The sequence below is a fragment of the Pteropus alecto genome, unplaced genomic scaffold (assembly GCF_000325575.1).
Source record: "Pteropus alecto unplaced genomic scaffold, ASM32557v1 scaffold7, whole genome shotgun sequence".
Classification (NCBI taxonomy): Eukaryota; Metazoa; Chordata; class Mammalia; order Chiroptera; family Pteropodidae; genus Pteropus; species Pteropus alecto.
In genome coordinates, this window is record NW_006494614.1 from 43,816,253 (window position 1) to 43,822,252 (window position 6,000).

General features: G+C 47.7%; 1 protein-coding gene across 2 annotated transcripts in view; it reads right to left on the reverse strand.

Moving 5' to 3' along the window:
* The window catches only part of DAAM2 (dishevelled associated activator of morphogenesis 2), a 104,233-nt gene extending 99,926 nt beyond the window's left edge, over positions 1-4,307 (reverse strand). For both annotated transcript variants that reach the window (XM_006926586.3, XM_015600568.2), the window contains exon 1: positions 4,184-4,307. The gene's annotated coding sequence lies outside the window, so the exon portion shown is untranslated. The remainder of the gene's footprint in view (positions 1-4,183) is intronic.
* Positions 4,308-6,000: the final 1,693 nt, after the last annotated feature.

Genomic DNA, 6,000 nt, shown 5'->3' on the forward strand with positions numbered 1-6,000 from the left:
TTCTTTTTTTGAAGGGGGAGCCCCAGAATGAAGTCCATGACAGCTGTTAATGCCCACAATCTGATAAGCCTTACACAGCATTAGCATGATACACAGGTCCAAAGAAAAGGCATTTTCCTCCCTATGCAGCATCTTGACAGTGCAGTTTTATAACCTCATAATGAAACAAAAAACAAACAAACCAAAAAATGTGAGAAGAGAGTTAGAGAAATGGATACTGCCAGGAATGAGGAATGCACTGACCCCCCAATCTGGGCCATCTCAAGAGAAGTTGGCCACTGGCTGAGCCTCTTAAAAGCTGAAAAGTCATTCCAGGCCATGGTTAAAGAGAGAGCTCGAACAAAACAGAAACAAATGTGATCCTCAAAGTCTTAAATGTCAATTTGAAGGATAACTTAGAAGCTCTGAGACTGGCCAAGAGAACGTGCAGCTGCTCTCTCTAGCATCAGATGATCCTTCAGTCCTTGGACTAGCCACTCTCCTAGACAGTGTGTCAATCAGGGGGCAGCCTCCCCACACCATGCTTACCAGAGATGTTCACGGGGGGCGAAAGCTTCCATTCTTTACAACTCATCAGATTCTCTCCTTACCCTGACCTCAGTACCTTGAGGAACAGTGGCTGCCTAACCAACTTCTGACCTCATATATGTTCTTCAAGACTCAACTGGTTCATAATTTTCCTGCCCCATTCCCATCTCCCCACTCCCATCATACACACAGAACCTACTCTGCTGCCCTTCTCCCTCTTGAGAGAGCTCACTCACACACGAGTGGTTTCCAGGCAAGATATCAAAGATGCCTAGTGTCTCCTGCCACCTCTCAAGATAATGGGCCAGGCATGCTTATGGATAATCCTCAATAGCCACCTTTTCTAGAAGGAAGAAGTAAAGGTGACCCGAGCCCTAGAAACTCCACTCACTGGCCTTCAATGATGGAAAACACATAGCTAGATTTGGGGAGAGGTCCTTCCCAAACAACACAGTCTCCTGATGACCGAAGACTGAAATTACAATAGTCCCTTTATTAAGGGTCTACTGCATTCCTAGCTCTGTTTTAGTCCTTTTGCATAAATATCATTTTTTTTCTAATAACCTTGTGAAGTAAATATCCTCTTTTTACAGATGAGGACTCTGAAGCTCATAGGAATAAGTAACGGATCCCTGATGACTAATCCTCTCCCAGGGCAGTGCTCCGAAGCCTGCTCTCTTTCCATTGTGAAAGGCTGCATTTAAAGTCCAGAGCTGAAGGATACTCGAACACAGAGACTCTAGCTGTGGAGATCTAGAGGATCATCTGCTATCAAAGCCAAAGACACCCTCTAATTTGTTTTCTGCCAGGTGTGTTTGCCCTTTGGACCTTCAGGAGAGCCTGGAAATATATCCTAAGTACTCTGATCTCAGAGACAGCTGAAGAGCTGGCCAGAGCTTGAGCTCATGGAAAGAGCAATGAGAAGTCTTCATCATCAGCTTAAGCGTTAGTGACCTGGGAATTTGTCCCAGGTCTCAAGTTTGTGAAACGTCTCTCAGGGCTAGCCCAGAAGAGTCAGGATTCCACTGATCATCTGAAGAAACCCACAGAATGAAAGACTTGAAAGCTCAATTCTCTCCGTGAGGAACCCTGCCTTTCTGGGAGTCCACCTCCAATGGGTGCCCTCTGTCCTGGGTATTCAGCTTTCTCTTTGTAAACAGTGGGAATGAGAGCAAACATTTAAATTTGTTCCTTCCATTGGCTCCACTGAAACCAAAGAAGCAAGCCTCGGTTCCATCGATTATCTTTGTGTCCTCCTGACTACCAGCACTTAGGCTTGCCCTCTTCTTCATCCCTGAATCCAAGGCTCTTCAGTGACGGGGAGAGTTTAACCTGTTCGGTGTCTAAAACTTTGGAGGCAGGAGGTTAGGAAAGAAGACTGGGGAGAGAACATGTTCCCACAGAAAGCAGTAGTCTTTCAACCTCCCCCACACTCACCAAAAGTAAAAACATCCACAGGCCTTCTTACTGGTCCTGCTCTCACATCCTCCCCCTTCCCAAATGCCTGACTGTCTTCTAAGTTCTAAGTTCCAGAAGTTTTTCTCCTCTTTTTGTCCTGATGGGGGCACGAGTATTCCCTCAGCATCGCAGGATCTAGAGGAAAAGCTCTGAAAACTCAGCTAAGAGTTATGTGCCAGAGCGTGCAACTACGAGGCAGCAAGACAATAATAGCACAGTTGTTGTTTTTTTTTTTTTAAAGGAAGAAATGGGGTTCAGATGCAGCTCCCATCACAGATGAGAAACGGGCTGTTTATGCTTCCATGCCTGAGGCAACAACCACTCATGACACAGTCGCAAATGCATAAACATGCGCCTGCACGTGCATCTCACGGGTACCCTGCTATCTCTGTTTACACACGTGTTTATACTGCCATTAAAGTGATTTCCTTCTTCATTTCACTTGAGTTGAAGATGTACTCCTGAAGTTAAGTGAGTCTATTTCTGACATAGTGCTGTCTGCTCAGTCTATTATAGCACTTCCCTAGGGGTCAATTTGTATAATTTAAAAAATCCTTCCTAAATCTCCAATTTCCTGTAGGCCCATTTTGATATCCAGATTTCCTCCTTGTCCCTTCATTCTCTCATTTTTCTAGGACACAGGGAGAGTCCAGTAATCTTCCTCCCACCCAAATATTGTAGGTTGGCTCTGTTGCAAAATACAAAACCAGAGACCAGGCTAGGGCAAAGCTGAAAGGGCTCTCTTTGTGGTCACTGGTTTGTTGAACCCAGCTACTGACATCCAGAGCCATGCATTGGGCATTCCAGGGCTGTTGGGTCCACACTGCCGGCGCACCCTTTCCTCCCACTCTTGAGAGAGTAAGCCATAGCCCCCTCTGCATCCTCGAAACAATCCATTCCCTCCATTAGCCAACTTTCCAGAGAAATCCAAGAAGCTGACACCAAACTTGGAAAAGGGGAAACACAAACCTTCAAGATTTTCAAAGATGGGAAGTTGCTTTCATTCGCATGTCAGCTTCAAGAAAAACCTCCAGGGCCTCTTTCCTAGAGAGGCGTGATTTTCCTTGCCACCTTCCCAGGAACTTTGCAAATCCACCACTGAATTGTGGAAAAGTGGCCAAAGCAGAGAGAGAAGAGTTAAATCAAGCCCAGACCTCAGCAATCTGTGTTCAATTTTGATAAAAATCTCTCTCCCTCTCCCCACCGCCCTCTTTCCTCCACTCCACAGCTCAGACATGTCTCTTTATGTTATGAGCTTGCATCTTGTTTGGGGCACCACGGTGCTCCCAGAGGACCCGGCGCGGCCCACACCGTGGGCACATGTGGCAGACACATTCATCCCACTCCTTGAGCAAGGCTGGACACAGAGCCACAGTGTACTGGGCACCACCTCCACACCCCCCTCCTCCTCCCCCTCCTCCTCCTCCTCCTCTTCTTCCTCCTCCTCCTCCTCCTTACTATTACCTGCATCCTGACCAGACCCTTCCTTCTCAGTTAAGTCAAAGTCCCATGGCCTGGCGATGTCAGGGCCACGACAGGAGGACTGGCAGCAGCCACAGGTACTAAAGTCCTCAGAATCAGGACCCCTTTCCTGAGATGCTCCTTTTCTTGTTCAAAGTCCTATTGCCACTGAGAGCAAGAACCTCCAGCTCCCCCTGCCCTGCCTGCTGGCCAGAAGCCAGGCTTGCAAGTGGGAGTTGGGGGCTGGTGAAGAGTTAAATCACGGGAATGAAGGCACAAACTGAACAGGGGAAAGCCGCCCACCAAAAAGTCGTCAGTTTTGGGGGGGTACCAGCTATGTTTGTCCACTTGTGACAAGGAATCAGATTTCAAAGCCACAAAACAAACAAACAAACAAACAAAAACATTTTTTTAAAGTTTTCCAAAGACATTTCCTGTGTCCAGATGTGCTAATACCGACGGACACACACACACACACACGCAAAGCACACACACACACACACACAGGCGCACACGCAGGCCCTGGGAGCCCACTCAAGGTCCGGTGGCTCCTGCAAACACTTTGGAGAAACAAAACAGGCAGCCTGTGGAGCCGCTGCCTTTCCAATCTCCTTTTCACACTGTGAAAGAAAGTAGGGGGTAGAAAAGTGGAGAAGTGCCCGCAGAAAGCCTCTCCAGCCCGGCCCCTACCCCACGGACAGACGCGAAGCAGAGGAGACAGGGCAGCTGCACTTACTCCGAGGACCCCATGGCGGGCGCCGCTCCCTGCAGTCCGAACCCCGGCTGCGCGCTCGTGGCCGCTCTCCCGCTCCGCTCGCTGGACTCCGCTGTATTGAGAGCAACCACCGCCGCCTCCCCTCCCCGCCGGCCTTGCTCCCCCGCCCGCCCCGTTCTGACGTCAGGCGTCTTGGAGCGGGATATTTATGGCAAGGATACTCTGAATTTTCCCTAGGTAGAGTTCTGATTGCAGTTCCTTGGGATTTGTAATTTTCACACTTTGAGACAGAAAGGAGGGGAAGGAGGAAGGGAGAGCACAGCCGGCAGGGCGAGGCAGACAATGAGGGTAGCTGTTTCCAGCTTTGGCAAGGAGCCTTCTCAGGGCTCCCTGTTTTGGAAACATGTAAGGGTCAAGGAGGCAAAAGTGGCGACCTGGGCAGTAGGTTTCTCCTCGCTCCTCCAGTGGGCAATGAGCACAAACACCAGCTGGGGGGATCAGGTGTGTGCGTTGGGAGACAGGGGTCCCTCTCCATCTCCAAAGTGTCCCTTCGTGGAACAATAAGTCCCAAAAAGGTGCTAGGGCTAGAAAGGAGATAAATCAGGCAGAACAGAACAGCTAATTAGAAGCCCTGGTCCGCACCCTAACAACTTTTCCATTTCTTCTTTGGGAGTGTGTATGTAAAAAAAAAAAAAAAAAAAGTTTATTTTTATAAAATTATGTTCCACACTCTCTGCCTCTGTATAGCTTTTCCAACTCAGTGCCAGTCAATTCATCTTACTTCACTGCTTATGTACAGGGTTTGAACCGTTTACAATAGCTCTTATTCATACTTTTAAAAATTGCTTTAAAACTTTTTTTTTCTTAAATGTGATTGTGATCCATCTCCTGGACTGCACTGGAAATTGCCTTAGAATTAAGTGCAACTGTCTCCTCCATGATTGGCACCATCCTCAGGCTAAGTATTTGATCATCTCTGCTTCCTCCACAATCCCAGGAGTGTGTAAGCAGTTGGCACCCGCATGGCGTGATGACCTATGTCCTGTTTTCTAGGTCTGGATTTCAGGTCTGGATTCTAATTATAGTCTATTTCTCCACCTAGCTGAAAGGCCTTAGGGAAATGGCTTGGTTTAAGAGCCCTTCCAGAGTAGGAAAAGGAGAATATAATGCTTTATCCTTCATGGTTCCCAAGGATTGGAGAACGAACATAAAAATGATATACGTGAGATGTAAATTGCTTGTACAATTAGATAACATAAGTGAGTAGGTATTCAACTCCCCATTAATAGAAGAAGCACAGATAACTGCAAATCATCACTAAACCATCACAGTTCTAGTGAACTTTCCATTAGCCCAGGTTGGGTGGGGGCATGTATAGTATATGCCTTAACCACAGTTATGATGCAGCAGGGACTCAAGGACTTGGTATGTGTTTACCCCTTTGGCGGCAGCTGGTTAGGACTGATTGCCAGAAGAGGTCAAGTCTTGGGGCTGTGCCTCTTGGTGGGGGACAGCCAAGATGTTTTGATCCAAGCCACAGAGGGCCCAGAGCCTGGCTATTTTACAGTGGTCAGGTTGCCCTGCTGATCATCATACCCCACTGCCATGTCTTCCTCACATCAAGGTTCCATTGGCAAGTTGAGTTCTGCTCTGTAGTAGACGTCACAAGTTGGCTTCCAAAAGCCATTGACAAACCCCTTCTTGCCTTCCTCAACTAAAAAATTGGAAGTCTACAATATTCACCAGACTCCCTTGTATCTTAGAGATAGCCATAAAACCCAGCTCTGGCCAGGTGAGGTTGTCATGCAGAAGGCAGGGGATAACTGCTACAAAAACTC